The 12,250-nt window shown below is 40.1% G+C and overlaps 1 protein-coding gene across 7 annotated transcripts in view; it reads right to left on the bottom strand.

The window, feature by feature from the left end:
- The window catches only part of LOC122779366 (RNA-binding protein Musashi homolog 2), a 315,696-nt gene that overhangs the window by 76,095 nt on the left and 227,351 nt on the right, over positions 1 to 12,250 (bottom strand). The window lies entirely within an intron of this gene.

Below are 12,250 nucleotides of genomic sequence, written 5' to 3'. Positions count from 1 at the left end.
GTGAAGTACTGAAAGATTCTGTGAACACGTCTTTTTCATAAACTGAGTCTTATGATTCAGTACACCAAAAAATAACTGCTTTACAAGTTACTAGTCACTAGGTTGTATGTGTCACATACGCATATGCATACAGTGTATGGACGTGTGTATGTATAACGCTATATAGATAATGTATGTTATGATTTGGCGCTATACAAATAAAATTGAATTGAATTGAATTGAATATGTTTGGGGATAATGTAGGACAATCACTTATAAACACTTTGCTTGTGTCCTATTCAGTCACTGTTGTAGGTTATTGTTTGATTTTGTCTATGCTGTTACAGAACCAAAGATAATTACGTCCATGATTATGTTTTTGTTTTTTTTTTAATTTGAGGTAAACAGACAAGTATGTGGTTAATTAATTCTCTCTGTCTACAAATAAGTAAGTCCGACTCATAAGGTATACACATGTACATGACGTACAAACACAAATGCATATTCTGGAGCTCTGAAGCACGACTTAATCAGTGTAGTAAAAACAGTCCACTGATGAAAAACAAACAGCTGTTTTTTTTATAGTACACGGCTGCAAATGACCTTTTCAATACATCCTTCATATATATTAACCTTGTGGGAATAAGAGGAAGGTGTGGGTGGGATGTACTGCCAATGACTGTCCTTCAGGGATGAGTGTTGAGAGTGTGTGTGTTAAGGGCGGGGGGTGTGTACAGCCACTATTAGCTTCACTAGTGAATGAATTCCATCAGTAGAATGGCAGACTGAAGAATAGAAACAGTGTGATTCATTGACTCCAACTCCCACTCCCAGCTGAACAGTCAAAACACATAGACTGAACAGTTAGGAAATGTCATGGGTCTGAATGCAGTGTCAGGCATGGTGGTGTGGTTTTATTCACTTAAGAAAACAGCTTCTCACCACCATTTGACGAATGGTTTCACAAAAGAACAGAAACCAATTAAATTAAAAACATATATATTCTAAATAAAATCTTTAGAAATAGAGACAAAAGTGAAAAAAAAGGGGGAAAATGTTGGCGATAAATTAAGAAATAAAATAAATTGAGTGGACAAAATTAGACAGAAAACGAGTTTGTAAAATATTCTGCCATTCTCTTCCTATTAAGACTTGTTACTATAGAAATCAATTGTAATTTATGTGAATACAAAAACGTCCACAACCCCTGTCCCCCATTATTGGTCCAACTAGAAAGGCTTCAAGGATTTAAAAGGTCAAAATCTGATATTTCAAAAGCAGACCCGGGTTGGAGGGTGGCATTAAAATCTCTGTGAACCAGTCAAAACAAAAGCAGAGTGTCATGTATTGCATGAAGTGGGTATTTATAGCATCATTTCCATTCTGAACTGCTTGCATCCATAGTCCATAAAAATGCAGTAAACCTGAGTAATAGTTGACATATTATTATGGTAATAACTTTTGAATAAAGCAAAACGATGCCTTTAATGGCCAGCAATCTTGCAGGAATCATTATGTGTGATGGTATCTCAGCATGGTTATATAAAAACTAAGGAATATGAGGTCATTTTAAGGACCTGGTGCTCCCTGTGGTGTCAACATGGTTCCCTTGTCATGCTTCTATGTCCTAAGATGATATTGTTTCCATTCACAGCCAGGGATGCGTTCGGAAGTGATGCCATGATCATCAGGTTGACGTCAAATGACTTCCATCATTTCCCCAAACAGCAGATCTGAACATCACTCAGCTTTCATATAGGACATCCTGGAGTGCTGAGTGAGAACTGAATTTTTACCTCCTTCATCCCTCGTAGCTTTTCTTCTTCATTGAAGGGTAAACATCCAATTACTTACAGTCCACAACTTGTAAGGCAGCCCCGCCACGAGGGACTGAAACCCTTATTAGGCACTTAATGTTCAAACAGTGTTAAAGATTTCCAGTCTCTTAGAAAAATATTTTTCCAAGACATTTTCAACAGCCAAGAGGTTTAAGTTTCTCTCTGTAGAAATCTGCTTTAAAGAGTAACTACACTATCAGATTTTAGTGAAACCAACATATTTGAAAAATCAAACAGAACACAGAGGGAGCAATGACTGGGAGGTGTGGCCTAATGACTAAGTACAGTGTGATGTCACAGTTGAAATACATTTTTGAGGCAGTTTTTTTTTTCCCCCCAGCACCGTACATTATTTTATCCAAATAATTTGTGTGAGTTTCCTCATTATTCAGTCATTAATTTATAGTCTACTGCTTGCTGGGAGTCAATCCCAGGGTGAAAGCCGGGGTACAGATCGCCAATCCATTGCAGGGCCAAACATTCAACCATTCACACATACACATACACATACACATACATAAATTCACTTCATTGATTCTATGGATCTTAAGTTGTGCAAACAGCTGCTCTTACATATATTACGGCTACAAATGGCTGCAGGTGGTGGGCCAGTGTGTGGCGGAAGTGTGGTAACCTAATGTGACGTTATCCATTTTCAGATTTAGAGTAACTTCCAGATCCCAGCAGATCATTAGTGACAGCGCGGACAATAATGACGGATAAATACTACACGATGAGAAATAAAGACCCAAGTTTTGCAGCGAGTTAGAACACAAAACCTATAATTGTACGCAGGCTACTGTGACCTTTCATTTTGTAACATTGGGGATGATGGTGTGCCATGGGATGAGACTTTTTTCTATAGTTATACAAGTGGGTCTACAGATGTATACAATGAGACCACATGCATGTGGACACGCACACTTGAGTTCATGACCTCTATGTTGAGGGCAGTAAACTTTAATGTTCAGCAGGAGCACAAATGACTGGTTTGCAGGTTTTAACACACACCAAAGCAGAGCTGGTACAGCAGGCACTGACACACTCAGAAGGTTAGTCTGATTAAAAATAATTAGGTGTGATTAGCTGATCACAGACTACACACCGCTTCGAGCCACAACTCCCAGTCTACAAACTACTACCATGAACCTTTATCACAGTTAAAGGTATAAAGTATGTGGACTGATCAAATTATGATAATCTTACTACATGGCTCCTGGAAAATTTAATTAGTATCATCTAAAGAATATTAAACACATTTCTCCCATGAACATCAAACCTGCTATGTTACAGCATTATGTTTGACTTCTGCGAAGAGTCCAGATTAGATGAGATAGAAAGATTAAAGCTGTAGCGTGTATTTAAATATAAAGAAATGTCTGTTAAGAAATGTTTTTTTTATGAAAACGGGTCCCGAGTTTAGTTTTGTGGGGTTTCGTGGAAGAAGCACACAGCATGAGTGCAGCAACACTGTGACTGAAAAACACCAAGAAGCACCCATAAGATGTTTCAGAAGTGGATTCTGCTACCATAAATAAACCTGGACGTTCACAATACAATTGGACCATGACTTTAGCTTATTGTGAATGTGATTGTTCGATACTGAAAATGCATGCTCCACCAACAGCAATCAAGCGCTCCGTGAACAGCTGTCTGACTACATGCCTTTGCCAACCTGCCTGTGTCTGCACCTCTGCTCCTCATGTTTCCTGGATTCAGTCTGGACAAGTATTGTTACGGTAAAAGACAGATACACGTCACATCATTTACCTAAGTACTGCAGAATACTGTAGAATACATTTGAGACGGCTTAGCTTCTGTCACTACTCTGTCTTCTTCTCTGTGTGTGAGTGTGCATGTGTGACTGGAGAGGGGCAGGGGGGAAAATCTCGGTCAAATTAGTCCGAGGTCCAAAGGGATGATAGAGGTTCTACAGTGGAACTTAAGCCAGATTAAAGGTGCAATAGGAAAAAAAAAGGAAAATAGCTAGATTTTATTAAACGTGAGTTTGTCAAGTGGCTAAAATCATGTTTCTCTTTGTTTCCCTGGTTGGTTTCTCAGCACAAAGGATGAACTGGGGACTTCCCATTAATAAATGGATTTAAAGTCAAACCCTGCTTTTATTAATGCAATGTGCAGAGTATGTATTTTTAAATAGTAAAGGGTGATATACAAGTGCCTCTTTCATCTCAGTGAGTGGGAGAGTCAGAGCTTCTTGTTTTCAGCACGGTAATTGTCTAGTCGCGTTAGGAACAAGGTAAGAAATTGACAGCTAACAGAAAATTCCTCCCTCCTGTTGTGATCATTTGTTACTGCTGGGTATTAAAAATGACACATAAAAGAACATTACCTTTAGGCTTTCGACTAAAACCAATGTGAGTCCATTTTAATGGCACATCAGGGCCAATATGCGACAGGTATTTTCATTAATTATCTTTACAGCCTCCACAGCAGGTTGAGGAGCCGTAAAGGGACTGATGTCATGGACAACAGAGATCACAACCTTTCCTCAACTGTACCGAGGCACTGTCAAGCTAGTTCATGAAAAAGACATACGAATGTAGGTGGAAACCACAGGGTCTGATAAACTGTTTAAAAGTATTTGTAAACTGTCAAGCCATCTTCTGCGTATTGATTTATTTTTTTACTCCAAAATACTTACTGGCTCTAATAGGAGGTGTTGGCTAAAGAATGTTTCTGCAGTCATGACAAGTCCTGTGGAGGATAATCCATACTTTTATCACATTCTGAGTTTTCTAAAGAGCAGGGTGGCCTGGAGAGGCAAGAGCGATGTAGAAGTCAGTGCACCTGGCAGGGCAGGTTGAGAGATTCTTGCTAAGCAGAACCCTGTTTTTAATTATATATGAGGCTGAATTCACAGCGACAGAGAGGAAGTGCTCCCGAGAACAAGGCCTCTGTGGTACATGAACACGGGGTGATTGACCAAGTCACTAAAAGGTCCCGTCAATCACAGCGGAGTGGGCACTGACCCACTCCACTGCCAGATCCCCTGAGAGAGAACGGGCAAGGGGAAGGTGGGATGTCCTGTACATTCACATCTCTCCCATGTGGGGTGGAATTTCTGTCGGCATCAATTATTCACGAACCATCTTAGATAACAGTCACAGGGAGGATGGATGAGGTCTATTTCTGTATGGTACTTCATAAGGATGAAGACAGGAAGCATTTTTTATTTGGTAAGCTGCTGCTCCAGACACTGGATAACCAGTTCTTTACTCAGTGCAACGCAAGTAAAACCTGGAGAGCCTTTCTAGAAATACCCTTAACACACTCTCGAATTCTATTTTCTTTGCTGATACACTGAGCACTTGGAAGATCTGGGGGACATGCTTTATTCCTGCATCATATGAAGTTTTATGTACAGCAGGTGAGGAGCCCAACAAAGTTGAACAAAGCCGAGAGCTCTTTTTAAAATGCACTACCCCCCCCTAAATAAACCTCAACGTTTCTGTCGATGTCACAGGGAAGTGTGGCTGTATGAGGTACTGTCACATGAGAAGAACGCCCCTGTAAGCTCACCCTCTGTGCTAGAAACTAGCTGGAGACACAGTTGCTCTCACTGAAAAAATGGATGCCAGTGGGTAAACAAGGCAAATATATTTTGCATAATAAACTACTTGATTTGCCACTTTGTCTTGCCATTTGACAGTTCACCCAGGTCTTGGTCTGGCAAGTTACGCCATTTAGGCCAACTACAGAATCTCCAAACAAACAGGATCTTTTTTCCCCCCAGTGCACTAAAGGCGGGCTGAACGCGATGATGACAGAGAGGCAACGTCTAGCAGCTTTCGTATACATCTAACATGGCAGCGACCAAAGAACAGCTGTCTTTCAATTTGGCTGTTGCTTCCATTTTAAGCGACTTGTTCCACAGACTTGGGCAAAAGTTGCCATAACTAGATGTGACAACAAGCATGTTTGTTTGTTGACACACTTTTCATTGCTCTGCATATGTCATCAGAAGCAGTGCTCTGATTGGTTGTAGGTCTATCCAATTGCGTACAGAGGCATTCTGATATTGGTCTGTTGGAGAATGAGAGGCAGTCTGGCATTAGCCAGGCTAGTTAGACAGCTAGACTATCAGGGAACTGAGGTTTGTAAACTACTCACCCTCCTGCACCAAAGTCCTCAGAGACAAATCAGCATGTATTGACCCTAGTGACAAAGGAGCTTCTGAAGCTTCATTTGGTAAGTTTGTCACACTGGGGTTAATCTGAATGAAGGATTTACACGCCAAACTCACAGAAAAACACATTTGAACATACTGTTGTGCATTTTCAAACTGTACATAGTTCTTCAACAGCAATGTTTGATCACCATATCTACATCCATTATGATTATGAAGCATTACTGACCTAAGGGAACACAATGTCTGTTTGATAATGCATCAGAGATGAATTTCATGTCTTCCAACTGATACACCACGAGAAAACAAGAAAATACTCCAATTGTTATATAGATTTACAAAGCAATCCTAATTACAGTTGCTATGCATGAGGTACATTGAGGGGATAAGGCAAATGGTCTAATTTAGCTTAAATAATCAGTACAATAAAAGAGTATTAGTTTTAGTGTTACTGCTCAACCTGTCCAGCATAGATACCGGCAAACTCATTCGTGTTTAATGAGGTTCGCAATTGGCAATATTGATATTTTGGCTTTTGGTTAGGCCGTGAGAAATGATGTAGGTTTAATCTAGAGGATAGCTCCACGCTGTCCCAATGTTGCTATTTTTGATTTGAAATCAAACTTGGTTTAAATGATTTTGTGCAGTGGACGTAAGTGCTGCAGTTGTTTCAAAACTATGTAATATTATAAATTATTATTATATTATAATATTATAACTATTTTATAAATGAGTAGGACTTTATATGGTATTGTGTCACTTCCTGTGCTTCCACTGGTGTTCCGCTGTGTGTCTCCTGCGCTCTCTGGAGTTTTATATCTACTGGAACTATCGTTTCACTGAACAAACACTCGTTTTATTACTAATACTAGTACTAAGACTAATACTTTCACCCGCTACGTTTTCGTAAACTCTATCGTTTACGTAGATCACATACGGTGTTTCTTTCTAGCTAACTTTGCTAGCGTAAAGTTAGCTTAGCAGCGATGGCTTCTCTCTCTCCCTCTCCTTCTCCTGCTCTGTCCTGTGTTGTGTGCCACATGTTTAGTTACTCCTCTGCCTCCTTTAGTGATAAAAGTACTTGTAAAAAATGTAGCTTGCTGGCTAGGGTGGAGGCGAGGCTTAGTGAAGTAGAAACCCGGCTCCGCACCATAGAAGCTAAATCAGTTAGCCAGTCCCCTCTAGTCGGTGCGGACCACATAGCATTAGCTCCCCCAGCAGCTCCCGTGCAGCCGGGAGACAAACAGGGCAGTTGGGTGACTGTCCGCAGTAAGAGGCGTAGTGTTAAGCCTAACAGTCCTGTCCACCACCAACCTGTTCACACCTCAAACAAGTTTTCCCCTCTCAGCACCACACAGACTGAGAAACCAACTCTGGTAATTGGTGACTCCATCCTGAGGAACGTGAAAATAGCGACGCCAGCGACCACAGTCAGGTGTTTTCCCGGGGCCAGAGCGGGCGACATAGAGTCTTATCTGAAACTGCTGGCTACAGATAATCGTAAATTCAGTAAAGTTATTATTCACGTCGGCAGTAATGACACCCGATTACGCCAATCGGAGGTCACTAAAGTTAACGTTAAATCTGTGTGTAGGTACGCACAATCTATGTCTGACAACGTAATCTTCTCTGGTCCTTTGCCCAATGTAACCAGTGATGACATGTATAGCCGCATGTCGTCATTCAATCGCTGGCTGTCGAGGTGGTGTCCAGAAAACAACATTGGGTTTTTAGATAACTGGCAAAACTTCTGGGGGAAACCTGGTCTCATGAGGAGAGACTCGTCCATCCCACTTTGGATGGAGCAGCTCTCTTATCTAGCAGCTTAGGGCATTTTATTAGAAACCCATGACAATCCAGAGTTGAGACCAGGACACAGAGTTGCAGTCTTTCATGCTTCTCTGTGCTTCTTTTCGAGCAGTCACCTATTAAAACCCATAGAACTGTGTCTCCCTCGACCTACTAAACAAAACCTAAAGTAAAAAAAAAAAATAAACCAATAACAACAGAAGAGGAGTTAGACATTCTAACTTAATAAAGATTAATACCAACAATAAAATAGAGTCAAATAATACCACTTTCAAATGTGGACTATTAAATATAAGGTCTCTCTCCTCAAAATCTGTTTTAATAAATGATCTTATCTCCGACAATTGTATTGATTTATTCTGTGTAACTGAAACTTGGTTACATGAAGACGATTACGTCAGTCTAAATGAATCAACTCCACCCACTCATGCTAATACCCATATTCCTAGAAGCTCAGGCCGAGGAGGAGGAGTAGCAGCCATTTTTAATACTAGATTATTAATCAATCCCAAGCCCAAACCAGGATATTCATCGTTCGAAAGCCTTATTCTTAATCTATCTTATCCTAGTTGTAAATCACAGAAACCAATTATAATAGTCACAGTTTATCGTCCACCTGCACCTTATTCAGAGTTTCTATCAGAGTTCTCTGAGTTCTTATCTGAGTTGGTGCTTAAAACAGATCAAATCATAATTGTAGGGGATTTCAACATCCATGTAGATGTTGACCGTGATAGTCTTAGCTGCGCATTTAACTCGCTGTTGGAATCAATAGGTTTTATTCAACACGTTAATAAACCAACTCATTGCCTTAATCACACCCTCGACCTTGTTTTAACTTATGGTATTGATATTGATAACTTAAACATAGTTCCTCAAAACCCTCTCCTTACTGATCATTATTTACTCACATTTAATTGTTCAATAATGAACTACAATAACATAAATAAGAAATACAGCTACAGCCGGTGCCTGTCTGATAATAATATTAATACATTCAAAGAGACAGTGCAACCTTTATTTAACTCGGTGCCATATGTCAGTACATCTGAAGGTACCTTTTGTGATTTTACTCCCGCCCTCATAGATAACCTTGTTGATAGTACAGCAGCCTCACTGCGTACTACATTAGATGTGTTGCCCCTCTGAAAAAGAAAGTGGTGAATCAGATGAGACGAGCACCATGGTTTAACTCCAATACTCGTGCTCTTAAACAGACGTTACGTAGATTAGAAAGAAAATGGCGTTCCAGTAACCTAGAGGAACTTCATATAGCCTGGAAAGATGGTTTTGTAGCTTACAAAAAAGCCCTACACAAAGCTAGAGTTGCCTATTATTCTTCTCTAATTGAAGAAAATAAGAATAATCATAGATTTCTTTTCAGCACTGTAGCCAGGCTGACACAGAGCCACAGCTCCACTGAACCATCTATTCCTTTAACACTGAGCAGTGATGACTTTATGAACTTTTTTGTGAATAAAATAACATCAATTAGAGAAAAAATTGATCATTTCCTCCCTCATATTGGGACTGACTCACCCTCTAGCACAAAAGCTTTAGAAGCACCAGGTGCACAGTTAGACAGTTTCTCCCCTATAGATCTCCCTGAGTTAACATCGTTAGTTTCATCATCTAAGCCATCAACCTGTCAGTTAGATCCTATCCCCACCAAACTGTTTAAAGATGTGTTTCCTTTAATTAACAACTCTATATTAACTCAAATTAATCTATCCTTATTAACTGGATATGTGCCCCAAACGTTTAAAGTAGCAGTTATTAAACCCCTTCTAAAAAAAGCGACCCTTGACCCAGATATTTTAGCTAATTACCGACCGATATCTAATCTTCCCTTTGTCTCTAAAATCTTAGAAAAGGCTGTTGCCAATCAATTATGTGAATATCTGCGCATTAATGGCCTGTTTGAAGATTTTCAGTCAGGTTTTAGATTAAACCATAGCACAGAAACGGCACTAGTTAAAGTTAGTAATGATCTTCTCTTGGCGTCAGATAATGGTCTAGTTTCTTTACTTGTCCTGTTAGATCTTAGTGCTGCATTTGACACCATTGATCATGATATTCTACTGCAGAGATTGGAGCAGACTCTTGGTATCACAGGTGCTGCCCTCTGCTGGTTTAAATCATACTTATCTGATAGATTCCAGTTTGTTCACGTTAATGATAAAGCCTCATTACAAACACAAGTTAATTGTGGAGTTCCACAAGGCTCAGTGCTTGGGCCTATACTTTTTACCTTATATATGCTTCCTCTAGGGAACATTATTAGAAAGCATAACATACACTTTCATTGTTATGCAGATGACACACAGCTATATCTATCGATGAGGCCGGATGAAATAAATCAGGTTGTTCAACTCCAGGAATGTCTCAGAGACATTAAGTCCTGGATGACCTGTAACTTTCTACTTTTAAACTCAGATAAAACTGAGGTCATTATACTCGGCCCTAAACACCTCAGAGAAAAACTTTCTGCCCACATTGTCACTTTAGATGACATCACCCTGGCTTCCAGTTCCACTGTGAGGAACCTTGGAGTTACTTTTGACCAGGAAATGTCATTTGATTCACACATAAAACTAATTTCCAGAACAGCCTTCTTCCACCTGCGGAACATTATGAAAATTAGAAACATTCTGTCTTTACAGGATGCTGAAAAACTAGTTCATGCTTTTGTTACATCTAGATTAGATTACTGTAACTCCTTATTAGCAGGATGTTCTAACAAGTCTGTTAGAATCCTTCAGTTAATTCAAAATGCTGCAGCACGAGTTCTGACAGGAACTAGAAAGAGAGACCACATAACTCCAGTGTTAGCTTCTCTACACTGGCTCCCCATACAGTTTAGAATTAAATTTAAAATCCTCCTCCTCACGTACAAAGCACTTAATGGTCAGGCCCCTTCATACCTGAAAGACCTAGTCTTACCCTATCATCCTAATAGACCACTTAGGTCACAAAATACAGGTTTACTTGTGGTTCCCAGAGTCTGTAAGAGTAGAATGGGAGGCAGAGCCTTTAGCTACCAGGCTCCTCTCCTGTGGAACCAGCTTCCAATGATAGTTCGGGAGGCGGACACTCTCTCTGTATTTAAAGTTAAACTTAAAACTTTCCTTTTTGATAAAGCTTATAGTTAGAGCTGGTTCAGGGAAACCTAAACCATCTCTTAGTTATGCTGCTATAGAACTAAACTGCTGGGGGATTTTCCTGTGGTACACGCACATTCACTCTCTCACACTCAGCATTTGATTATGACTTTTTATATGTCATTAACCTTGTCTCTTTCTCTCCCTAGTTTGTGTCTTTCCTTCCTTCCCTCTCTCTCTCTCTGTATTCTCATCATGCAGGTTGCAGGATCAAGATCCAGTTTCCGAGGCTACGCTCATCGTCACCATTATTATTATTTTGTAAATTAAAAAGTCGATATCAGTAACTGTATAAATTTGTAACCTGATACAGTTGTTGTGTATCTGCTGCTGGTCTCCCTCTCTCTCTTCTGTCTCTCCCTCATCTCCCTCTTGTCCTTTCTCTCCCCCCATTTTCTGTCCCCCACCTCTCCACTATCCCCCATTTTTCCTTTCACCCCAACCGGTCGAGGCAGATGACCGCACATCTCTGAGCCTGGTTCTGTCAGAGATTTCTTCCTGTTAAGAGGGAGTTTTTTCTCTCCACTGACGCCTAGTGCTTGCTCATTGTGTGAACTGTTGGGGGTCTCTGCTCTCTTTGATGTTGTCTATGTACAGTGCCTTGAGATAATGTATGTTATGATTTGGCGCTATACAAATAAAATTGAATTGAATTGAATTGAATTATAATAATTCACACTGTTGGTTAGAATTATTATATTGGAAGTTTCATGAGTTGGACTTGGAGGTGGGTCTGAATCACTTTGGAATGCAACTGTTTCTATTCATTGTTATTGTTCACCTTTACTTTTTTACTACAAAATGTAGGGTTGCTTATCTGAGGTGTCCCTTTTCTGTCTCATAATACTGAATGGAACTTGTTTGTGTGTTGTATGGCATGTAGTTAGTGTGCAAGCTCTACCCCGTTTTTGCATTCTGCCAGCCTTGCACCTTCAGAAGAAAGAAGTGGCGTGCATATGATTCTCCATTGTCACCTAAAATATCAGATTTGCTGGTAAACAAATGTTTTATTAACTACTGTTTCTATCACATAGGTGAAATTCAAAAAAGAAATCTTTGAAAATGAAGCACTGACAGCGACTGTTTGGCTTTGTGGGCTCACTCTGGCCTGTGCATGCATTGATGTTGATGTGTTGATATCTGTGTGTAAACTCAGTGCTACATGTCAAAGAAATCCACGGCTGCTCCATCACGACTGAATATCTTCCATACACATGCAGTCATTTCTGTCACACTCTGTTTTTTTGTGTCGCTGTAAGTCCTGTGCATCGGGTGCGCTGCAGTGCAGGGACACGCTGGGATGTACACTGGGGTCA

Source organism: Solea senegalensis, linkage group LG13, assembly GCF_019176455.1.
Source record: "Solea senegalensis isolate Sse05_10M linkage group LG13, IFAPA_SoseM_1, whole genome shotgun sequence".
In the NCBI taxonomy this organism is placed as follows: Eukaryota; Metazoa; Chordata; class Actinopteri; order Pleuronectiformes; family Soleidae; genus Solea; species Solea senegalensis.
This window is presented reverse-complemented; position numbering and strand designations above follow the sequence as displayed.